At 42.6% G+C, this 26,033-nt stretch overlaps 1 protein-coding gene across 1 annotated transcript in view; it reads left to right on the top strand.

Annotated features, from left to right (window-relative positions):
• The window catches only part of Col23a1 (collagen type XXIII alpha 1 chain), a 354,581-nt gene that overhangs the window by 70,970 nt on the left and 257,578 nt on the right, over window positions 1–26,033 (top strand). The gene's annotated exons all lie outside the window — the stretch shown is intronic.

Genomic DNA, 26,033 nt, shown 5'->3' with positions numbered 1-26,033 from the left:
GAGGTGGTAGCTCAGTGGTAGAGCACTTACCTAGCAGGCACAAGGCCCTGGGTTTAATCTCTAGCACTGCAAACAAACAAACAAACAACAAAATAAAGTCCCAGGTGTGTGTTTTCTGGAAATATCTTTTCCTTCCATACAACATATTGCATGTGTTTTCTAAAGGGTTGTGTCAATTTACACTGAGGTGTGTGGGTGCCAGTTTCAACAGTATTGTGTATTATCATGAAAATGAAAAATTTTAAAGGGAACAGAAAATTCAGATTTCCTTAGGTTCCTTTTGAAAATTGATGATCATAGTATTTTTCTCATTTCTATCTCTAAGGACAAAAAGAAGCTGTGCTTAGAACACTTTCTTGGTGCAAGTGATTAAGTATTTGAGTATCTCCTGCACAAAGAGAACCAGATGGTGACCACCAAGGACAGAAGCCTTGGTCTGCGCTCCCCTGAGCTTTAAAGGAAGTTATCTGCATCCTTGATTTCAGAGAAGGTGTCAAATTTGTTGCCTGGGCTTGGTCTTGAATTTCTGGGCCCAAGTGATCTTTCTCCCTCAGCCTCCCCAGTAGCTGGGTCTACAGTCATGCACCACCATACCTGGCATAAAAACGTAATAATAATGCTTGATACAGTCAGGCGCCATGCGCTTTGTTCCTGTGATGGTGGTCTCTTAAGAGTATATCACCTGGTCAGTCACAGCTGACTTAGTTTTTGTAAAGCAATGCAATTGCCTAACAATGCATTTCTTAGAACAGATCCTCACTAAGTACTAGGTAACTGTGGTTTAAACTGTGGCTGAGAGAAAGCAGACAAGCTATCATTAGACAGCACGTGATTTACGTGATTAAATCAACTCACTAATCACTATGGCTTGGGGGTGGTTTAGTTATTTGATTATGTCCCCCTGAGGCCATTGTGATTGAAAGCTTGGGGAACAGGGTGGCAGCATTGGGAAGTGCTGAGGAACCTGTGGTAGGTGGGGCCCAGTAGAAGGTCCTTGGGTCTTTGGGGCCCAAAGAAGTTACTTCTCTTGAGAGAGTTGTGGAATCCTGCATTTGGCCCCACCCAGTCCTTTCAGATCCTGATTCCAGATCTAATTACTGGCTGCCGATATGTGCTTCCACCATTACCATCTGCCATACTCCATGAGAAAATGTAGACAAGGGGAAGCCCTCACTGATCCTGTAGCATTTGGACTTTGAACATCCAAAACTGGAAGCTAAACAAACTTCTTTTCTTTATAAAGTACTTGCCTCAGTTGTTTCATTATAGTCATGAGAAGCTGACTAATATGCTAACGGTTCAGAGAACAGGTGCTTAAAAAGTCTGGAGGATCATTCGTGCTTATGTGATAAGACAAACTTTGTGCTTGGGGTGGGGGTGTCATTGTGCTGTGCTTTAGATGTCTGTTAGGACTATGTAGAGTAGAAAGATCAGAGCATTTCAGCAGTGATATGAAGATGGGAAGCCTAAAATAGGTAAGGCCAGTGCAGAAAGTGGGCTTAGCGGTCACCTAAGCTTTGCTTCTCCAACTTCAGTCTCAGAAATCAGCTGGGGTCTTGCTAATTGCAGATTCTCGTTCAGTAGGTCAAGTGTGGTGCCTGAGATTCTGCATTTCTACAAGCTAATATAAACCATCCCCAGAGGCTAATGTAAACCAACCATGGAGAAGCGGGAATCTAGACCAATCCTCTCCTTTTAAAGATGGGGAAACAGGGTCCCAGAGAGGGAAGGGGACTTATCCAATGTCAGGGAGCTTGGCAGCAGCTGCAGCAAGATTATAAACAGTTTGAGCTACAACTCAAGACTTATTTAGAAAATATTAGGCTGTAAGGTTGGGACTGTTTGAGAAAAGTCATTATTTATGGTGTGCAGTCTCAGTGCCAGGCACTTCACATGTTTGATCTCACTTAATCCTCATGATACCCCTACAAGATAAGTAGTTTGGTTTTTATTTCCCAGAGGGAAAACTGAGCTTCTGATAGCTAACACAGTCACCCAGGGTCAACCTAGTTTCTCTTTGAGGTCATTCCAGTTGAATACCTGTGCCTTTTCACCCCAGGAATCCCACCAATCCAGTGCCATCTGATTAGCTGACCCTCTGTATCCACATGTTAAATACTTTGGGCTTCAATCCACTGCAGATGAAAAATATTTAGGGACAAAAAACTTGTGTACGTACAAAATATGTACAGACTTCTTTCCTTGACACCACTCCCTAAACAATACAGTATAGCAATTATTTGCATAGCATTTGTATTGTATTAGGTTTTAAAAGTCATCTAGAGATGATTTCTAACATTCGGGAGAAAATGTATGCAGGAAAATATATGTACACACTATCCAGAGTGCTCCTGGAGGCTGAGCTTCTAACACCTCCCCCACTCATTTGATTCTGACATCACCTGGCTGGTGATGTCCAGGTGAGGACTCCTTGCTCTTCCTCAGAATCCAGACATCAACCTCTTAGATTCAAAAACAAGGTTTTGGTCCAGGTGATGGGCATCTGCCTCATGGGTCTTGCTTTCATTAAATCTACTAAAGAGGCTGAGTGACACATTTCCTCAAGATCTTCCCACATGCTTTCCCCTCCACTGGAATGTCTTTTCTTTTTCCTCTTATAAACTCAACCTCAGACCTCAGGACCCTTCTGTCTGTCTTCACTTACTCTCCATGCAAAGGAGAACCCAATTCAAACTGGTAGGGGTCAGAAAAGGAATTTTTTTCCTGTTCACCTAACTGATATTTCTGGTGTCCAAGTGCCAGTGGTTGGGAATGTGCCTTTTTCTATTAGCCCTGACTTCTTCATGCTCTTCCCATGCTGTGTGGTGGTCCCTGGCAGCTTCAGGCTTATGTCTGCGGAGATTAGTATCCTGGGAAATAACAGAGCTTCTTTTCTAATAGTTTCTATGGGAGCTTCAGGGCTGGCTCTCATTGATTGCCTTGGGTCATGTGCTGCCCACGCCTCAGCCAATTATTGAGACCCCAAGAATCCAGGCCTGGATCATGTGTCTACCCTGGGAAGCTCCGTGTATTGGGAATGAAAAATTAAGGAGTAGTTTCCATAAGGAGAGGGCTCTGTTGGGTGGGTAAAATTAGATGACATGTTCTACAGCCTCCCTAATACCCCAGGACAAACTGGTGCACCCCATTGGTGTGTTCCAACAGCATTTATTATCTATATTTGGGACAGCACTTAACGTGCCATCAGAGACCTAAAAAGTCACACGTCTCCTTCCAGATGATGAACTTTTAAAGTATTAGACTGTGAACAATGAAAACAAAATGGGAAAATACCCCAGCAAACATTTATTCATTATCTGCTATGTATATATGCTTATGTACCAGGCCCTGTGGGTGTACAGTACTGGGGATGGAGGTTGAGGACTGAGCCCAGGGCCTTACACATGTAGGAAAGTACTTCCACTAAGCTACCTCCCCAGTCTGTTTTTTTTGTTTGTTTGTTTGTTTTGTTTGTTTGTTTGTTTTTGTTGTTGTTTTGTTTTGAGACTGGATCTCCCTAAGTTGCCCAGGTTGGCCAACTTGGGATCCTCCTGCCTCAGCCTCCAGAGAAGAAGTGATTACAGGCATCCACCACCATGCCCCACCCTGTGCTGTGTATTTTAAAGAACACCCACTCATTCTGAACTGTGAGTCAGATACTATTGTTGCATTTTACAGGCAAAGAGCCTCAGGTTAAGCAAGCCAAGCCTTTGACCAGAGAGTGAGAATTCAAAAAGCTTTCTTCTCAAAAACATAAAATTACATATGAAGTAAGGTCATTTGCAGCATTATTTTAAAAGTTCAAGATCAGAAATCTCCCAAATATCCATACAAAGGAGCCAGATTAAACAAAAGACTGCACAGTCACAGTGGTATTGCTTGGAGCAGTGAGTGGGAATGAGGAAGGTCTCTCTCTGTGACATTCTGAAGTTTTATTGTCAGAATATATATATATATCTGCCTAAAGAAAGCCAGGTATGACCTGTGTACACAGCACTGCCTTTTATATTAGAAAAAAATGGGGGAGGTGGTAGGAATGTGTACACATATTTGCTTTTATTTTTAAAAAAGAAACAATGGAAGACCAAACTAAACCACAGGCTTACAAACCAAATAATGTACCTTGTTTTTATAAGTTGGTTTTGGAACCTTGTAAACATTTTGCATAACTAAAAAACAAAATTAAACCCAAAAAGAAGAAAAACCGTCTCTTAACACTGAAAACAAACAGTCGTGTATACAAAATTGATGGCTTAACCTCACAGAGAATTACTTCAAGTGACTTTGAAACACAGTAATTTGTGCACTCCAAGTAAAACAAAGAAACAAAAAGATCCACAAATAAAACCTAAGCTGCATTCAGTAGTCATATTGCTAGTAATAAAATGGTATTGTTGTTTCCAAACTATTAAACACACACACACACACACACACATACACACACACATATACACACATTTAACCGTTAGTAATTATAATCATGTCTTTAGATACCCAGGTTTTCACTGTAAGGAAAGAGGTGCAAATATAAAATCTTGGGAATTTAGTAAATCTTGTCATCATTAATGGGAATTGGAAACAGCCATATGAAGTACTTGCTTTATTCCATAAGTAATTGCGTTAATGTCATTAGGAGCAACCGCAGCCCCACATGGGTCCCCTGCCTGGGGTCAGGCCCTCCTTCCCACCTCCCACTGAGTCCCCCTGGGCTCAGGGCATTCATCTTTGCCACGATTGCCCACAGGGGACATTCGCTGGATGAGTGAGGATGAATAGGCTATTTCCCTGGTTTCTCTGGCTCCCTAAGTCTGTCTGGGGGACGTGCCCTGAGGGCCCCTGGTTTTCCTGTCCCCCAAAGTGCGAGTGGGCACCAGGTGCTGCTCATGTGTGCAGGCCACATGTGACACCCAGGAAGCCTGAGGCCTCAAGGAAGTGCCAGGCGTTCAGCCAACCTGGAAATGATTCTCATCTAGGACTGGAAAGTACCCGCCAGGCTGAGCCCTGACTGGCAGGACTGTCTAAGTCCTGGGAAATGGCATGATAATTTGTTCCTAGTCAAGAAGCAGGACTTTGCTTCTTCTTTTTTTCCCCTTCTGTTTATTTGTTCAATTCACCTTCTCCAGTCCCTCAGCGGACATGTGGCCTTCCATGTGTTTTGCAAGCTCTGGAGTCAGGGGCTGGATGGGTACATCTCATCAGAAACCTCATTCCAGGTTTGAAGGTCCCAAGAGCTACAGGCTTGTGGGACCAGCTTACCTGTGCCTCCATCTCGGATATCCCAGCCTCCATAACTGTGAGGAAATAAATTTCTGCTCTTTATAAATTCCCCAGTCTTGGGTATTTTGTTATAGCAGCACAAAGTAGCCTAAAACAATATAAGAGAGACAGAGAATACATTCTTCCCTCAGCCCTTGGGAGGAAGCATCCCTGCTGACACATTGATCTTAAACTCCAGAACTGTGTGACAGTGCATTTCTGTTGTTCAACTCATCCCAGCTTGTGAAATTTTGTTACGGCAACCCCAGGACTTGAACATGCTTAACAAGGAGGTCGCCAAGTGGGACCATCCCATAATTGTCAGGCCTGCCTCTTGTTTAAAGATTATTTGACTTGACACCTTAAGATGTATGTAGAGCTCATGTAAAACTCAGATTTTTAGTTTCTCTTGAAAAATCAGGAGATCTGCCAAGCTACAGACATTCCTGCTTTGATCACAGGGGACTATATAAAAGTAATGACCACCAAAGAGTACTAGCCGCCCCTCTGTCTGTCATTGATCCTATCACTGACCTCAGTGTATGTCAAGGCACAAGCAGTTTTGCCCCTTATCCACAGGGGAGATGGCCCAAAACCCCCAGTAAGTGCCTGAAACTGCAGATAGAACCAAACCCTACATATGCTTTGTTTCATTTTCACCATGTTTCTTAGCAACTTCAGGATGTGATTTCTGTATGGCTTCTCTTTGGCATAGTCCAATTTCCAGCATCATTACACTTTGGGGCCACTATTAAGTAAAATAAGGGAAACTTGGACACAAACACTACGATCCTGCAACAGTCGACCTGATAACCTAGATGGCTACTACATGACTGTGGGCAAGTGGTGCACATAACGTGGTGTGTTACATTCTTGTAGTTGTGCCAAAATACCTGAGAAAAACAACTTAGAAGAGGAAAGATTCATTTTGGCTTGTGGTTGTGGAGATTTCAGTGTATGGTCAGGTGGCTCCATTGCTTTGGGCCTGAGGCGAGGCAGAACATCATGGCGGAAGGGCATGGTGGAGGAAAGCTGCTCAGCTCACAGCAGATCCGGGACAGGAAGAGAGAGGGGGAGAAGAGGGAGAGGGGGAGGGGAGGGGGAGGGGGAGGGGGAGGGGGAGGAAGGATTCAGGACAAGTTACAGTTCCCAAGGGCACACCCCCAAGGACCTCCCCTCCAACTAGGTCCCACCTCCTATATTTTCCATCACTTCCCAATAACACATTCAAATTATGACTCCATCAGTGGATTGAAATACTGACAAAGTTAGTGCCCTCATGATCCCATCATTTCCTAAAAGCTCCACCTCTGAACATTGCTGCATTGGAGACCAAGTCTTCACCACATGAGCTTTTGTGGGACATTCCAGATCTAAACCCTAACACATGGATGAGCCAGGCAAAGGATGATTTATGTCCTGGGTGGGAGGAAACAGGACAGCACAAGATTTCATCATGCTACTCAGAACACTGTGCAATTTAAAACTTATGAATTGTTTGTTTTTGAAATTTCTCATTTAAGATTTTTGGATTGCCGTTGACCTTGGTAACTAAAACTTCAGAAAGTAAAACCACAAATGAGGGGAACTACTGTATACAAAAGAGCCAAGCATACTCCCACAGATGCATCTATTTCACTCAGAGTGGGACCTGCCTGGCCCCAGAAGGCTTTTGAGTTTCTCCTCGTTGCTCTAGTACCTCCAGGACTGGGACTGCCCCTCCTCCTCTAGTCTGCATCCCCACCCCATCCGTCACTAAGACTCACTGAGATTCCTACAGGTTGCCTGTATCTGGGCCCCTGGACCCTGTGTCCTGCTTGCTTTCTGCCTGGAAGGCAGCCCCTCTCCTTGCTGAACCTTGCTGGTACCAGCCAGTGCCTGTCCTCATCTTCCCTGGGTCCCATCTTCTTCCTGCTCCCAGGACAGCCAGGCCTGCTCCCAGGGCCTGTCCTGAAGTGGGCAGTCTATTGACATCCAGGCCAACAGACCCAACAATTAAATCCCACTGCCTCCTGGGTTCCAGACCCAACAGTTGACCCTTTTATCAAAAGAGAGTAGATTGAAAAAAAATAATAATAAATCCATTTAAAACTCAGAACAGTGAAGTAGTCTATGAGTTCAAACTAATAGTTTCTCTTACATGTTATCTTTTCCTGCCCCCAACCCCCAAATATTTGAAGGGTGGAGACAAGGAATATGAGAAATCATAGGGGATGAAAAACAAAGAAGATGTGCAAGTTGTTTTAGCCTTCAGGTAAAGAGATGGGAGCTGCGTACAGGTTGAGTATATCTTGTCTTCAGATTTTTTTTTTTCCAGATTTTGGAATATCTGCATACATGTAATGAGATATCTTGGGACCCAGGTCCATATGCAAAATTTGTTTGTTTTATTTATTTTTGCATTACGATTCTTATTACACATATACAGCACATTTTTTCATATCTTTGGTTGTATGTAAAGTATGTTCACACCAATTCGAGTCTTCATATACTTTGAATGATGTACTTTGAATAATGATGTTCATCACATTCCACCATCCTTGCTAATCCCCTGCCTCCTCCCTTCCCCTCCCACCCCTCTTCCCTATCTAGAGTTCATCTATTCCTCCCATGCTCCCCCTCCCTACCCCACTATGAATCAGCCTCCTTATATCAGAGAAAACATTCGCATTCGATTTTGGGGGATTGGCTAACTTCACTTAGCATTGTCTTCACCAATGCCATCCATTTACCCGCAAATGCCATGATTTTATTCTCTTTTATTGCTGAGTAATATTCCATTGTGTATATATGCTACATTTTTTTTTATTCATTCATCTACTGAAGGGCATCTATGTTGATTCTGCAGTTTGGCTATTGTGAATTGTGCTGCTATAAACATCGATGTGGCTGTGTCCCTGTAGTATGCTGTTTTTAAATCCTTTGAGTATAGACCAAGGAGAGAGAGATAGCTGGGTCAAATGGTGGTCTCATTATATACACCTTATACAAATGCCCTGAAGGTAATTTTATACAATATTTTTAGTGTGCCTGCATTTTGTTTTATTCAGAGCTCCACTTGGTACCAACCTGGAATGTGTTTCCTAAGGCAAGATGTTTTTATTTTTTTATCTTTTTTCAATATGCTACTTGGCAGTATTCATACAAAAGATAGTGTCTAAGTTACAAAGCATATTATCGTAATGGACACCTAAAGATCCATTTCCCAAAATAAGAACTGGAGCACAAATGAAAGCTTGCTTCTCTCTCCCTTGACTTAGCCCATTCTTCTACCTGCCCCACCTTAGGGAATCATTATCCTGAATTTTATCTTGTGTTAGTTTTCTGTTACTGTAACAAATACCTGAAGCAATCAACCTAAAAATAGAAAAGGTTTATTTTGGCTCAGAGGTTGGGAGGTTTCAGTCCATGGTTGGTTGGCTCCTTTGGTAGGGAGCACAAGGCAGAGCAAAACTGATCACCTCGTGGTCAGGAAATGAAAGAGAGTGAGGAAGAAGGATGGGCGGGTGTCCCACTACCCCCTTCAGGGGAAGCCTTGAAGACCTCCTACTAGGTCTTTACTTACAGTTACTTAAATCTTTCACCATCTCCTAATAAGGTCCAGATCTTTGACCCCATGAACCTGCGGGGGACATTCTAAATTCAAACTATAGTAACCTCTCTTCAATCCCCCATTCTTTTGAACTTTTTATTAGGGAATAATTTCAAATTCATAGGTGGGTTGCAAAAATAAAAGAGTACAGAGAAAACCCACGTACCCTTTACCTGGATTCATCTATCGTTAACACTTTATCCTAATATTTGGATCTTTTGATCTCATTCTCTTCTCTCTCTCTCTCCCTCTCCCTCTGTCCCCTCTTCCTCTGCTCACCTACACAGGCTCACAGACCCATGCCCACATGTTCTTATTCACATAAACACATAATTTTATGAGAATAATTTGAGGCTATCATTTTGTGTGCAGCCTCTCACCCCTAATCGCTTCAGCGAAACACTAGAAATATTCCCTGACACAGCCACATGCTGCTATTGACTTCAATAAATTGGTTCAACAGTGTTGTTTGTAGCCTATTTTCCATAGGATTCACTGATGTTTCCTTAGCATCGCTCAATCTGGAGCATTTCCAAAGATTTACTTTGCCTTTTACAATATTGACATTTAAAATCAATCTCTCTCTCTCTCTCTCTCTCTCTCTCTCTCGTCTCAAAATAAAAACTCCTTTTCTGAGTTTCTGAATGTGCCCTCCTGTGACTGAGAGTCATGTCTGCGATGCTCATCCATGTAGCATGTAGTGGTAATTCACTCAGTGTTGGAGCTTATTCTTATTTGTTTATTTGTCCCATTGGTATTTCCACCTGCTATGTGCATGTGCTCTGTGATTTGGTTGCACATTAGCATGTTGTCTTAGTCTGTGTTGTTTTGCTATAACACAATATCACTGACTAGGCAATTTTTAAGGAAAAAAAAATTTATTTCTTATAGTCTGGAGGCCTAGAAATCCCAGACCAAGGCCTTCTTTCTGTGTATAACATGGCAAAAAAACATCACATGGCAAGAGATGGTGAGAACAAGAGGAAGCATGCTTGCTAACTTAGGTCTCTTCCTTAGCTTATAAGAACACTGAGCTCCTATGGGCACCCCACCATCATGACCTCATCAAACGCTGATTACCACCCAAAGGCCCCACCTCCAAATGCCATCAATATATGAATTTGGGGGTTGGCTTTCCAGCCCTCGAACTTTGGGGGATGCATTCATGTTGCTGGACATAGGGTATTAACAGCTTTTTGTTACTGTAAACAGTGCATTTCTGTACATGTCTGTTGGTGCATGTGCAAAGTTTCTTCAGGGTTTATTCCCAGAAGAGACATTGCTAGGTTTTAACTTCATGAATGTTCAACATTTCAAGATGATTCCAAATGTTTTCCAAAGTGAAGCACTAAATTTAAAGTCCCACTGGCAATGAATAAGACTTCCTGCTCCTCCACATCCTCACCAGCACTTAGTATTGATGAGCTTTTGTGTTGTTTTTTTTTTTTTCTCTTTGGGTGCTGGGGATTGAACCCAGAGCCTCGCACATGCTAAGCATGCTCTCTACCACTAACTTACAGCCCCAGCCCTTCTTTTGTGGACAATCTAGTATGTAAGTAGTATGTGAATCATTGTCTTGTTATGGTTTAAATTAGCATTTCTCTGATTATTAGTGACATTGAGCATCTTTTATGTGTTTAGAGCATATGTGAATCGTATCCTGTGAAACAGTAGTGATAATAATGATGATAATACTGCCTCATGTTTACTACTTACAGTGAGAAACTAGTTTAAGCAATACATCCTTTAATCATAAGAACAGCTTTTGGAGATAGTGCAATTATTATCTTCTCTACTCTTTCTGCATTTTTTCATCTCTCTGACTTTTTCTTGTTGACTTATTTAAAATTTTTCTATTTTAACTGCCTCCCCGCCCCAAGCTCTTACACAAGAGAAGAGGTGGAATGGTTGTTTCCTTGCTGCTAGGTAGAATTGGAAGTCCAGTGACTTCCACTAACATCTGAGCAGGGCTTCATGTTAGTACTGCCTGGGTGGGAGTTCTGGCTTCCTGACTGGTCTCCAACAGTGCCCCAGGTGGGCCTCAATAACTGGCCTGCTTGGATGAACATGTCGTCTCCCTACTTGACCTTCTCTGATCCTACCCCAAGCAGGGGGTGTTGGGGACATTGGTGTGGCCACCTAAGGCAGAAGTCTAGACTCTCTGCCTTTGATGTTGGACATTGAGAGTGAGATCATCATATTTTTTTCCCTATGATTTTTGGCTGGAGTCGAGTCATTATTGCCTAACTGTCTTCTTTTGTGCCAGGATGCCTGTCCCTGTCCTTTGGCTAGAGCAACAGGCTTACATTGGGGCTTTATTATTTGTTTATTTGTCCCATTGATATTTCCAGGCTGCTGGTTTTCTCAGCTCCAAGTAAAAAGAAAACCCAGAGGACTTACCACTGTGAGGTCCTCATCTGGTCTGCCTTCTTCCCTCCACTATAACAGCCTTTGAATGTTTTATAGATGCTTCCAACTTACGATGGTTCAACTTATAACTTTTTGACTTTGCAGTGGTGCAAAAGTGACATGCATTCAATGGAAACAATACTTTAATTTTTTTTTTTCTTTACCCAGGCTAGCCATATGTGGGACACTGTGTCCTCACTTGACGCCAAACAGCAGCAGTGGACTGCAGCTCCGTCAGTCATGTGATTTATCACAGGGAAATAGCTAATGCTCTATCTACAGTGTACTGTGGTGGTAGTGTTTTCTTTTTTAATAGCGTGTTTTCACACGCCATCAGGTCTACAAAAGGCCTATCTGTGTGTGTATATGAGATATTCAACATTTTATTATAAAATAAGCTTTGTGCTAGAAGATTTTGGGTTAGGGTTAGGGTTAGGGTTAGTCACTGGACTTCCAATTCTACCCAGCAGCAAGGAAACAACCATTCCACCTCTTCCCTGAGCATGTTTAAGGTAGGCATGTTTGGTAAGTTAAGTGTATTGAATGCATTTGTGCTTATTATATTTTAAACTTATAAACGATAACTTTATCAGGATGCAACCCCATAGTAAGTCGAGGGTGATTGTATATATGATTATTTTATATATAATGCCCAGGGTTCTCACTTGTGCTTAGAGAGAGAAATAGGGAAATGTATATTTACTCCTTGTGTCTAAAAGCAGAATCCTTGTTGACTTTAGAGTTCTTTATGTATTCTGAATACTAATTTTTAGTCAAAGAGACATGTTAAATCTATTAAAAACAATATTTCCCATTTGGTAGCTCCTTGAACCCAGGGGTGCTTAACCACTGAGCCACATCATCAGCCCTGTTTTGTGTTTTATTTAGATACAGAGTCTCACTGAGTTGCTTAGCACCTCACTGTTCCTGAGGCTGGCTTTGAACTTGCAATCCTCCTACCTCAGCCTCCCTAGGGGATACAGGCGTGTGCCACGGCACCTGGCCATTTAAATTCTTAATCCACCTGGAATTGATTTTGGTGTATGTTATAGGTCAAGGTTCCAATTTCATAGTTTTAAATAGCCTCACTGAAGAATTATTGATATTTTTAAAGTGCATAATTTAATGAATTTTTTCACATACATGTATATACCCTTGCAATCATAACCATAACAGAAAATAAATATATGCATCACCCCAAAAATTTCCCCCATCCCTCTGTAATTTTTCCTCAGTGTACCTTTCTGCCCTTCCTCTATCCATGGGCCACCACTGATTAGCTTTCTGTTGCTAGACATTATTATGGGTTTCCTAGATTTTTGTATAACTCTAATCACACAGCACATGATAATTTTGCCTTGGTCTGCTTTCTGTCATTCAGCATGCTTGATTTGAGTTTCATTTATGTTGTAGCATGTTTCCATAATTTGTTCTTTTTATTGCTGAGTACTATTCCACTATTTGTCACTAACACGATTTCTTTATCCACTCACTTGTTGATGGACATTTGGGTTGCCTCTAATTTGAGAGTATTACAATTGAGCTGCTATGAATATTCATGTACCAGTCTTTGTATAAACCTTCATAGAAACCTTTGTATAGATCTTTGTATAAGCCTTTATTTCCATTAGGTGTAAATATTGTGGGGTGTAATGGTTGATCATGTGATAGGTATTTATTAACTTTTTAAGGAACTGTCAAATCATTTTCTAAAGTGTCACTCTTCTACCAGCACTTGCTTCACATCTTTGCCAACACTTGGTATGGTCAGCCTTTTTAATGTTAGCCATTCTAACAAGCATCTCGTTGTGAGTTTAGTTTCACTTCCCTCATGACAAATGATATTGAGCATCTGTTTAATGTGCTTATTATAATTATGATTTTTGCTCAAAGTCAGTATTTACTTTTATGGTCCTCTCTTTTTTATCCAGCATTTTAAAGGGGCCTATTATGCATTGTGGATTGTTTTAGTTTGAAAACTTGTGTCTTTCAGATCTGGGAAGTTTTCTTGAATTATTGTGAGGTTTACTTAATAACATACTGTTGTAATAAGTATGGAAATATATTCAAAGTTCAGAATATGTTTCAATTTCTTTTGTTTTGCATAAAGTTAATATTTGCTTTGGATTTGTATTTCCTTCATTTGTCTGTGTATATACATCCATTTGCTAATTCTTCCCACACTGTCATCCCATGACATTCTCTTTTTGTCTTACTCACAAGACATGTGTGAGTCTCATGCTTCCTCCATATCCTCCAGCAGTTTTCTCAAGTTAAATAGAGGTATGGTGGTGAAGGGCATGGCAGTGACGTGGCATAGCATACCTGACCTGTTAGTAGCACTGTGCTAACCTGGACTGGTTTCCCTTTATACTCTGTATTATTATCCTGGCATATTTCATCTTCATGTTGGAGAGTTCCTTATCTTTTGCTGTGTGTTACATTTCCTGTGTTCTGGATCCCATGTCTTTTTCTTTTTCAGCCTGCTCTTTCCTTTTGGTGGAAAACAACTTTAATAAAAAGGAAGTCGAATTTTCAACATCTCTCATGTCTGAAAATATCATTTAACTCAAACATTTCATTGATAATTTGGCTGGGTATAGAATTCTAGGTTAGAAAGCATATTTTTTTCAGATTTTTGAATGCATCACTCCATTGTCCTCTTGGCTTCCAACGCTGTTGAGAGGTTTAAAACTTTTATTGTCTTCTCCTTTCTATCCAGCATTCTAGAGGGATCTATTGTGCATGGTGGATTGTTTTAGTTTGAAAACTCATGTCTTTCAGTTCTGGGAAGTTTTCTCAAATTATTTTGAGGTTTACTTCCTCCTCCCTTTTTCTCTGTTCTCTCTTCCTATAACTCATACCATTTGAATGTGAAACTGTCCTCTGGTTTTCTCATATTTACTCATATTTATTGTTATATTTTCGATCTATTTTTTTCTACTTTCTGGAACGTCACCTTAACTGTTATTTTCTGATCCTTTTATTGTTCATTTCTGCTATTGTTTTTGATTTTAAAGAGTTTTTTTAAGATTATGTTTTCAATCTAGAGCATATTTTGATTTAAACAAAAGTTATAAAGATAGTACAAGAGAGTTCCCGTATACCTACTGTTGTCCCTGTTATTAGCATCCCATTGTCCCATTGTCCCAGTTATTAGCATCATGCATTAGGATGGTATATGTGAAACAGTCCATGAACCAAAATGGGAGAACCTTTTCTCCAGGTCAGATGTGCTTTTCCTTCAGCTGATGCCCATGGGGAGCCACTGTCCTGGAACTACATCCTCCTTTCCTGAGGATCTTGACCCAATGAGTCTGGAAAGTCTTGCCCAACGTTTTCTTTGCCATTGACCCAACAGTGTGTCCTGATAGCCGACTTCTATTGCTACTGGCTCTTAGGACAACTTGGCTCCTCTGGTTCCTCACTGGTTCCTCACTGCTCACAGTATATACATACGTACATGAGCTAAGAATAGCCCGTGATTTCATTTTTACTTAGCAGGTGGGACTCTTAGGGCATTTACTTCTTTTAACAGCAGTACTGCCCCAAAGAGTACTACCTGTCCAGACGGCCTTCATGCCAGAAGCAGAGTTCTGAGATGGTATTTTTAACTCCTCACCCAGGAAACCAAAAGGAATTCTAGGAGCTTAGGGCTATGTGTTTCAATAGAACAGGGATCCTCTCGAAGCAGCCCGGGGCCTTGAAAATTAGATCTCAGGCTCCAGTGTTCCAGAAAATCATTAGTCACTGTTTTTTCTCTCAAGATGCTACATGAGGAATTTCTTTCAGAATTTAGTGCCAGGAAGAGCTTTGTCTTTGCCAGAGGGATTGGCCAGCTTCCTCTGCTTATGGCAAGAGCATTATAATACATCTTATTTCCCTTTTTTGCCCAAACTGCCAGGAAGCATTGTTCAAAACAGACGCCAAATCTTACCAACACTTTTAGTCTTTAGGGTTGGCTTCCTCCACTGCTATATACAATATGTCATGATTTCTGCTTTGTATGTATAGATTAACAGCATATCTACCTTTACATCTCTTTAATGGAAAGAGGCAAATTATAAGTAAATTAAGTTAAAGCTTACAAGTATTTTATATTTATATTTCCTTCCCTTGTTTTCTTAAAATATCCGAAGGAGTAATCTGAAATATTTATGCAAATTTATCTGGCTACAACTTTGAAACTTCATGCACAAGGCATGACTAAGCGAGGGCAACTTCCAGAAGAACAGGAAGGCATTTCTGCCTCTGTCCTCCTCTCTTGTGGGCAGCTGTCTCACAACTGTTGTGAACTGGGATTCTCCACGTACCTCCTTCTGCCTTCCTCGTTAGTCTGGGGGCAGAGTGAATTATGTCAGGGCTTTACCCTGTTTAAGATCTAACCTCAGATATATTGAAACATTTCCCCCAGACAGTTGTGAGAGTCCTAACAACATTCTGTTCCCAGCTGGAGAAAAGGAACAGTGGGAATTTTCATTCCCAGGTTACAGATGGCAGCACTGAGGTGCCCTTGATAAACTCATTCAGTGAGTTCTGCCTTCTGGCTTTTCCCATCCATTCCTAGTTATTGATTACTGCCCTTGAGCAAAAGAGTGAAATCAGGTGCTTAAAAACACAGGCTTTGGAGCTAGACTTCCAGGTTCACGTCTCTTTACCTCGAACCACTGTATGCTTAACTACTGTGTGACCTTCAGCAAAGTACTTAACCACTCTGTCTCAGCTTTCTCATCTGTAAAATACAAAAAGTAGTAGTATCTACCACCCACAGTTGTTACAAGGACTAAAAGATTAAATATGGGAAAATGCTTAGAATATATAGAAAGCATTCATAAATGTTGGCCACTATTATTACTTCTTTAAAAAAATTTTTTTTAATATAATTCTTACTATTGCTGTAGGGGTTACAGTGGACAAGTGACTTTTGGAACCTCACGATTGTCACATTACGGGGACCCTTTCATCTTCTACTCAACATCAGTGGGCCTTTTTGGCAGCCTGCTGCTCTCTTGACCTCTCTCGTCCTCCTTTTCCTTCCCAGTTTTCTTGATCAGCTTCATTCACCCCATTCTCCCTCATAATCTGACGATTCCAGCCAGATGTGGTGGTGCACTCGCACAATCTCAGCTACTCGAGAGGCTGAGGTGGGAAGATTGCAATTCCAAGGCCAGCCTGGGCAACTTAGCAAGACCCTGTTTCAAAAAAAAAAACTTTTTTTTTTAGAATGGCCAAGATGTGGTTCAGTGGTTAAGTGCCCCTGGGTTCAATCCCCTGTACAAAAAAAAAAAAAAATCTATATGTTAATGAGGTGGGGCTTTGGTAGGTAATTAGTGTTAGATGAAGTTATGAGCAGTGGGGCCCCATGAGGGCATTGGTTTTATAAGAAGAGAGAGACTGGAGCTACCACATTTGCTCTGTCTCACCATGTGAGACCCTGCACCATATTATGGTGCAGCAAGAAGACCTTCACCAGATCCCCACCACCCCCATGTTCTTGGATTTCCCAGCCTCCGAAACCATGAGCCAAGCTCCTATTCTTTATAAATTACCTGGTCTCATGCATTTTGTTATAGCAGCAAAAAATAGACTAAGACACCTGATAATGGATGGGGCCTAGAGAGCCTATAACCCAAGAAATAGCCTCATGTCTGGGGACGGCTGATAACTGACAACTGCCTATTTGGGAGGTGGATTGCTGGGTTCCTGGGAAATTTTCAGAACACAGATGGGAGAGCCAGGAAGAGACTCTCAGGATACTGGGAGTATCTCTGGTGACTTCATATTTGTGAAACTGAACACTGATTGTGGGCATATCACTGAAGGTTCAGTATCCTCACCAACTATCTCCAGTTTTACTGGGACCCAGAGACAAAGGTGCATGTGAGTGAATAGGTGGAGGAAAACTTTGTTACTCATGGTCCAGCTTGATGTTAAGGATCTTCCAGACAGAGAAGTTCTGTGTACTGGATACATGGAAAGGCATTAAGCATGTACCAGGGAGGAGAGCACTCTTGTTCAAAGAACTATGGCACATCCAATCACCATGTGCAGTGATTGTGCCTCTCACCCTAAGCCTTTGATGAGAAGGTGAACTGAATTTTGCCACCAAGGCCTGGTACCTTGCCCTCTTTGGAGTGGAGACACACTATTCTCCCAACATGTCACCTTCATGGCATGTAACTTACTGCTGCTGAGCCAGCACCTTGCATACCTCCTGTATTAATCTGTTTTCCATTGTTGTAACAACATGTCTGAGGCTGGGTAACTTATAAAGAAAAGCGGTTTAAGGTAGGTACAATGGTGCATGCCTGTAATCCCAGCAGCTCAGGAAGCTAAGGCAGGAGAATCCTGTGTTCAGAGCAACACTTAGCAACTTGCAAGGCCCAAAGCAACTCAGTGAGACCCCATCTCTAAATAAAATATTTTTTAAAAAAATGGCTGGGGATGTGGCTCAGTGGTTAAGCACCCCTGGGTTCAATCCCCGGTACAAAAAAGAGGAGAGGTTTAGTGAGCTCACAGTTTGGCTGAGCATTCAAACAGCATGGCTCTGGCTCTGGTGGGAGTATATATGAAAGAGAGAGATCACATGCTAAGACAAGAAGCTACAGAGGGGCCAGTATTTCTTTTTTATAAAAACTTCTTCGAGAACTAACCAGGGTCCCAGAAAACTAAATTCCTTTCAGAGGGCAGTGACCCAATGACCTAATCACTTTGCATTAAGCCCCATTGCTCAAAGGTCCCACCATCTCGTAATACCACCACACTGGGGACCAGGCTCCAACACACAAACCCCTGGGGGACACATTCAAACCATATCCAAACCATTGCACATTTTCACCTCTACCAGGAAAGACTATATGGTGTCTGGCTTGGTCAGCCCTCCATGCATATCTACTGAATCAAAGCCGAATGTGTCCTTCTAGGCAATTGAAAGTTAATTTTATTGAGGAATGTTTTAAGATTTTCATAGCCTCCCCCCTCCCCCGCATATAATTGAGACACCCTAGGGTATTTCAAGACTAGAACTGATCTGCACTCTCATACACCTTTTACCCTTTCCCCTCTGTGGTTTCTCTAATAGTTGGATTGGAAACAGACTGAATCGCCAAAATAAACCCTCATGTTCCATAAGCAGGAAAGAGGGATTTAAGTTGGACTTCCTTAAGTACTGGCAGCTACATTCACACTAGGGGCTCTTACCCAATAAAAAGTTCCTTCTGGGATTTGTGAAAGAAATAGGTTTGGGGTTGGCAGTGACTCGTGGCCTGGTGTGATTACATATGTTGCCTTTTGCTGTTGGGGTTGATTTCCTCTAAAGCAGACCCCGCCAAAGAGTATCAGTGGTGCCCAGTCTACCAGCCAGGGGAAGATGTTCTCTCAGAGTCAGGTGGCTGCGCTTTGGAAAGACCTGTGATTTTTCAAATGCAGCCACTTTGGCTACCGATGTCAGATCCACCTGCCACTTCTGGCCTGCCTAGGTCTGGATGGGCCAATGAGAAAGTTCTTTCTTGAACTCTCCTCTTTGGAACCCTAGAAGTGTAGAGTCTGCCCAAAGGGCTGGGCTCTGGAAGTTACTCATGTAAAGATGTGTTGGGTCGGGGATGTGGCTTAGTGGTAGAGCCTTTGCCTAGCACACAGAAGGCTCTGGGTTCCATCCCTAGCACCTATACATGAATGAAAAAAGGAAAAGAAAAGATACATTAATGCTATTGTAAGGGTGGTTTACAGGATGGGGCCAGTGACTAACTGAGGAAACTCTATGAGGCTGGGTGGCCCATGCAGACAAGGAGCACGCAGCACTGTAGGTAGGAATTCATACGTGCTGATGGCTTTTTTGATCTGACCTGAATTTCCTAATTAGAAATTGCCTTGAATCTTCTAGAAAGTATTTGTTCCTTATGGAGCAAAGTTAGAAGGCTGGCAAATTCCCTCCCTTCTCAGGCTAGGAGGTATGGTTTAATTTGGACTGCAACTATGGACCCGTAAGGAATGGTTTATGGCACGGGGAAGGTATTTCTGAATCTCTTGGGTTCACAGATCACAGGAGTTATGAAGTAAGGGCTTCTGGAGAGTATCTTCTCTCACAATGAGGATTAGAGCTTTCATTTGGTACCTGACCCTGTGCAGTGCCCAGAAGACAGGGATCCCCAGTAAGACCGAAAGAATTTCTATTTCAAGGGTAGAGACCTATACATGCACCAACAGTTAAAGGTTAACCAAATAAACAAATGAGAAGCTTATTAAGTGCAATTTAATCCTTTCCACACCCCGTGAGGTAAGCACTATTATTATCCCCATTTAACAGATGAGGAAACAGGAGCAAAGAGAAGTTTAGTGACTTCACCACGGTCACAGGATGATAAATGTCGGAGCTGGAATTTTCTTGCAGATAGCCTGGCTCCAGGGTCTGTATTTTTAATTAACCTCCAAGTCAAAGACCTCTCGAGAGCTCCTGAAGGAAGATGGGGTCTCTGAGAGAATAGGTACCCTACTCTGGATATTTCATATACCTGGGATGTGACCTCAGCCTTCTGGAGAAATAGCAGTTTATTCCTGGGATGGACCAGCTTGAACTGTGTGATTGGGTAAAAGGAGAGAAGAAAGCCATGAAGAAGTGTAAAACGCCCTGTGTCTATTCATGACTTCCCCACCCCACCCCTACTCTCTCCCTCCTGGTGTCCCATTCTTCTGGGTATCTCCCTCTCCCTTCCACCAGGGCATCTCACCAGCAAAAGAGAGGAAGAGAATGAGCTATCTAAATAACTTTTCCCAAAAGAGCTATAGGTGGTGTTTTCTTTTTAAAGTTAAGCTCCTTGAAGTATAATTTATATACAGTAAAACTCATTCTTCTTAGCTGTCCCATTCTATAAACTTTTATGTACATTTTAAAAATTGTGGTAAAATACTCACCGCATAAAGTTTACCATCCAAATGATATTTAAGTGTACAGTTCGGTGGTATTAAATACACTCATGATGTTGTAAAACCATCACCACCACCCTCCTGCAGTACCTCATATAAGTAGAATAATACACGATTTGTCCTTTCTGTGTGTGGCATGTCACTCAGCACATTGTCTTCGGTTCCCCTGTGTTGTAGCACATGTCAGAATTCCCTTCCTTTTTGAGGCTGAACAACATTCCATTTTATGGATAGAACATAATTTGTTATCCATTCATCCGTGAATGGAGATCTGGATTGTTTCCACCTCTTTTGGCTATTGTGAATATGTTGTATGAACTTTAATGTGCAAGTTCCTGCTTTCATTTGCTTGGGATGTATATATATTCCAAGGATTGGAATTGCTGAGTCACATGACAAAGTCACAGTTAACTTTCTGAGGCTGCTCCATCCATACTGTTTTCCAAAATGGCTACATTGTTATGCATTCCCACCAACATTCTGGCTTCTCCATATCCTGGCCATCACTTGTCACTTTGTTTTTTGATCACAGCCATCCTAACATTTATGAAGTGGTACCTCCTTATGGTTGGTTCTGTGAGTTTGATAAACATACCCATCATATAGCCATGGAGGTGATATTTTAGGAGGAAACCAATCTACACAGATGTACTGTTTTGAAAGCTAACTTGTTCTTGGGTTTCAAGGAAGAGATTTCAAGAGAGAAGGTGAATCATGAGGTAGCTAAACCTTCCCAGACTCAGGTATCTGAGACCTGAAGCTGGACAATGCTGCAAGGAATGGATTAAAGGCCAAAGTCATGGGAGCCTGTGTCCTTGGGACCTTGTCTAGACAACTAGACCCAGATGAAGGTGACAGGAGCCAGGGATCAGAAACCAGCAGTTTGTTACTAGCTATCCATGACTTCTCACGTGTTTTAAAAAATTCTCTGGTTGTCCAGGCACCATGGCACGTGCCTGTAATCCCAGCTGCTCAGGAGGCTGAGGCAGGAGCGTGGTGAGTTCAAAGCCAGCCTCAGCAGAAGCAAGGCGCTAAGCAACTCAATGAGACTGTCTCTAAATAAAATACAAAATAGGGCTGGGGATGTGGGTCAGTGGTCGAGTGCCCCTGAGTACAATCCCTGGTACCCCCCCACACCCCAAGCCAAAACAAAATAATTGGTTGAAGTTTATAATGGTTTCACTGGTTAAGAATTCCCTCAGCCTTCTGGAGAAATAGCAGTGAGGACTCAGGTGACTGAGGGACCGAGGACAGTCTGGAACCTGGCCTGTCTGAGGTAGGCTTACTTACTTTAGCTTGCTTTGAAGATCAAGCTAATATCCATCCCCCATGAACCCATCCTCCAGTTTCAGCAATTATCAATGTACTGATGTGGGTTCATCTAACTCTCATCTTTTCTTTCCTTTTTTCTTTTTTTTTTTTTTTGTCCAGAGTATTCCGAAGCAAATCCCAGTGTGTCTGTCAATCAGCTTTTAATTTCTGTAACAAAATACCCAGGAAAAGCAATTTTAAAAAACAAAAGGTTTATTTTGGCTCCATTTTGGAAGTTTTAGTCAACAGTCAGTTGACCCTGTTGCTTTTGGATCTAAGGCAAGGCAGCACCTCAGAAAGCAAAAAGAGAAAGAGACCAACATTCCCTGATCTCTTTCAAGGGCATGCCCTCAATGATCTAAACCCTCCCACTGTGTCCCAACTCTTAAAATTCCCAGCACTTCCCAACACCAAGCTGGAGATCAAGCTTCAACACCTGGGACTTTGAGAACATTCCAGACCCAAACTGTAGCATCTGGAGACCTGACATGTCACTTGCAAATATTTTATTCTATATCTCTCACCGATTACAAGTTTTTCCTCTGCATAACTGTAGTGTCATTGTCACACCTAAGATGAATATGGATATAATATAATTTCTGTCCAAAGTCAGATTTCTTCATATGTCCCTCAAATACATCATCTCAACATAACATTATCCAGACACCCTCTGGTCATGTCCTGAAAACTATCCCATGTCCTCTAGTCTGAGGGGCCCATAATTCCTTCTGGGGTATAATAGCTATAAGCACCTATAGTGGGAGAGCGGCCTCCCCCTGCCACCATGGGACATGGGGTGAGCTGATATACCCAGTGGCCGGCAACAGGTGAAGCTGCATCAGGGAGGAGCCGGGAGGGAAGAGGAGCAGTAGTCAAGGTGTCATGCAGTGCTGTGGTCAGGAGCACAGACTTTGGAATAGGATAGCCCTGTGCAGGTCCTGGCTCTGGACCTCAATGGTTGTGCAAGTTTGGGCAGACTCCATGAGCCTCCATTTCTTCAGCCATAAACTAAGGATATATAAGAGTACCCACTTCACATTAAACCCTGCTCCTAAATGCACTACCTTATTGTTAAGGACTCAGTGTCATCAACATGGTCATTCATCATCATAATCATACTGAGGTGGTGATTGTTATCCTGATGAAGATCCTGAGTGCCTTATCTCCTGGCTGTCCCCTGGGCCTGGCATGGCCTGGGGAAACCTAGATTATAAGGAAACCCAATTATATGGAAAGTGGTCCCTCTTAGAATACCAATATTGTTTTGATGCCAAAGTGTGATGCCCAAACCCAGAAATTCTGGCACTCTCTGTGCCTTGCAAAACCCTGGGACCTCTATGTCCTTGTGGGGGATACCTTTTTACAATGTCATTGCTGATAAGGGAAGGCACCAAAGAGTTCCTTCAAAGGGCCCTGTCAGATTCTTTCCCAGCTAATTCTGTTCAAACCCAAGTATATGACTTGGGTTTGATAAAAATAACAGGCCAAAGGTGTTATTCCCAAATATTAATTGAAATCATTATTTTGATTTCTCTAGGGACACACAGAAAGGGAGGGGATCGGTTGGCACTAGAATAGTCTGCTACCCAAATGGGAAACATTTTAGGGGAGCTCACCCAGATATTCCCCCATGCTGGTATGGGGAATGCTAAAGGAAGGAGCACTTTCCAAGCAAATGACACCAGAGGTGAGAAAATCCACAGCACTTGGGTAATAAAGAAATGACAAGTAGGCTGTGTAAGAAAAACACTATTGTATTGAGCCTGAAGGTCAGTCCTTCTGCAACAGACTTGTAATCCAGGGGAACAGGGCTACAAGTTCTAGTGTGTCCAGAATAATCCTGGTGTTTCTTTAGAGTTCCAAACCCTCACTGAGTTCTCCTGACCTCCCCAGGCATCTTGGCAACTCATTGGCTCTTCTGGCCAAATCCTGATATCTTCCCATCTCACATACCAATCTTCTAAACAGGACTCGGAAAGAACTTTCACCTCTAATGCCCGAATGGGTTCAAAGGAGTCTATCAGGATGGCCCCAGGCATGATCAAGCAAGACCCCCAGCCCTGGCCTCTTCCCCAGCCTGCTTCCCTCATGGGTCAGAATCTCATGTCCTCCCCACACCAACTCCATCTGTATGCCCAGCTCTGTCCAGGCCCCTGAGACCTCCCTCAGCAGAAATGAGAAGCCTGGGAGTCTAAACTTGGAATAACTGGCACCTGCCCTCTGGTCTTTAGTTCCCCCTCAGTCTTGATGTTCTCCTTGGTGAAATGGACATGATCATTTCTACCTCGAAGGACCTTCACAAGCATCTGAGTAGCACACTGCACCTATTAGAATCAACATCCAAACTAATTCCAGCCTGCATAACAAATGACTGTGTGCTATACTTCAAAACGTTTTTTCTTCTCATTCTGAGACTTTTCTTGAGAAGAGAGGGAGGGAGGGCAGGAGGGACACTGTTGTAAACATATGTGTTGTCACTTGAAGAGAGTTCAAGCTGGTTTGCATTTCTAAGATGAACCTTCAAATGTCTTGCAAGGTCTTTGCTTCCTGATTAGGCAACATGCGTAGCAATTAGCCACTTCTCCTTTGGGGCCAAACTGTCTAGAAGACCTACTGGCGCCTAATAAGGAGGCATGAAAGACACTCTTTGGGGGACAATTCTACTTAATGTTGTCTGCTTTTCATTTAAACAAGTCATTTGTTTTTATGCAAAATGGATTGCTGGGTTACTTCAGTGACTCAGTACCCTGCATAAATAGGGGCAAAACCAGAAGATTCTGCTCACAGGCATCCCTGGTTTGAGAAAGGGAAAACCTATGCCCACCCTGCCACTCTGCCTCTGTTATAGGATGAATTGATGCCTTTCCCCCCAAGCCCCAGTTGCTATCACTCCTGCTCAGGGATTTGTGAGCCTCTAGAGAGCTAATGGCTTGGTTGTTTTCTAAATCCTCAGGATGCCTACAAAACAATTTCTTCCAGGAAATGAAAACAAAAAGACTTAAAAGTAATGTCAACAGCCATGCTCTCTCAGCCTTTTATGGCTCTTTGCTGTTAGGAAGATGCAGTTCCAGCCACTGTGGCTTCTAGAACCCAAACAACAACCCTGTGAGGGAGGTAGAATGAATATTCTGTCCACCCTACCCTAAGGATGGGCAGAGTGAGGCTGAGGGGGTGGAGTGACACAGGCAGAAAGTAATAACACTGGAACTGGAATCCTTACTTTCTGACACCCTGGACTCCAATCCTGGTTCTCTCAACTTTACGTTTGGGAGCTTGGAGAAGTCCAAAGTCCTTTGAGCCTTAGTTTTCTCATCTATATAACAGAGGAGTTAGGAACGCCTGCATGTAAGGGAAGATAAGATGAAATGCGACGTGAATCTCCAGGGTGGTGACCAGCATGGAACAGAGGGGTCAAGAACTTCTGCCTCTATTCACACTAAAGCAGCCCTGCCTGGCATTGCTGACTGGCGCGCACCGCGCATGCGCAGCCCATGGTTACAGTCACGAGTCTGAAAAGCGAACCAGGCGGAATCAGATGCAACTTCTAAGAATATGTATGATGGGGTATTGTCACGATTGTGTCCACGAAAAAAGGATTTTGCCAGTATAATTAATGTTACTCAAACAGATGCCTTTAAATTTATCCAAAGAGAATTTATCATGAGGGTTAGAACTCTCTGCTTCAGCCCCTGGCTTCTGGGGATGGAGAGGCGCTGGAGATTAAATTTAGTCACCAGTGGCCAGTCGTCTTATCAATCATGCCTATACAATGAAACCTCAGCAAAAACTGAAAATGATGAGGTTTGGGTGACCTAGTGCTAAATCCTCAGGGAGGGTGGGTGTTAGAGTCTGTAAACAAGTCAGGATGGCACCTGGCAAAGGTGGGAGGGTGATGAGTTCAACTCCATGGGGACAGGTTCCTCTACTGAAGATCCTTATGTGCCTCTTCATCTGGCTGTCCATGTGTGTCTTTTATAATAAAATGTGATTGTCAGTATTGAAAAGGGAGATTACCCAGGTGTGCCTGACCTAATCTCATGAGTCCTATCAACATGAATCTAGAATGAGAAAAAGATGAAATCAGAGAGATTTACAGAGTGAGAACCTTTACAGGGGGCCAAGTGGCCAGGAACTGTGGACAGCCTCCAGGAGCTAAGAGGAGTTCCTAGCCATTAACTAATAAGAACAGGAAGGCCTCTTTCTTTCAACCGCAAGGACTTAAATTCTGCCAACAGCTATGTGAGCTTGTAAAAGCACCCCCGAGTCCCTAAAAGGAACACATTATGCCACCACCATGATACAACCTTGTGAGACTCTGAACAGAAGATGCAGAGTTTTGACCTAAAGTTTTAAGCTTCTGGGACTGGGGTGAAACCCAGGAGTAGAGTGCTTGCCTAGTGTGTGCAAGGCCCTGGTTTCCATCCCCAGGATCACTAAATAAATAAATAAATAAATATGAAAGAGAGAGAGAGAGAGAGAGAGAGAGAGAGAGAGAGAGAGAGAGAGAGAGAGAGAGAGAGAGAGAGAGAGAGAGAGAAGAAAG

This window comes from Marmota marmota, unplaced genomic scaffold, assembly GCF_001458135.2.
Source record: "Marmota marmota marmota unplaced genomic scaffold, marMar, whole genome shotgun sequence".
Classification (NCBI taxonomy): Eukaryota; Metazoa; Chordata; class Mammalia; order Rodentia; family Sciuridae; genus Marmota; species Marmota marmota.
This window is presented reverse-complemented; position numbering and strand designations above follow the sequence as displayed.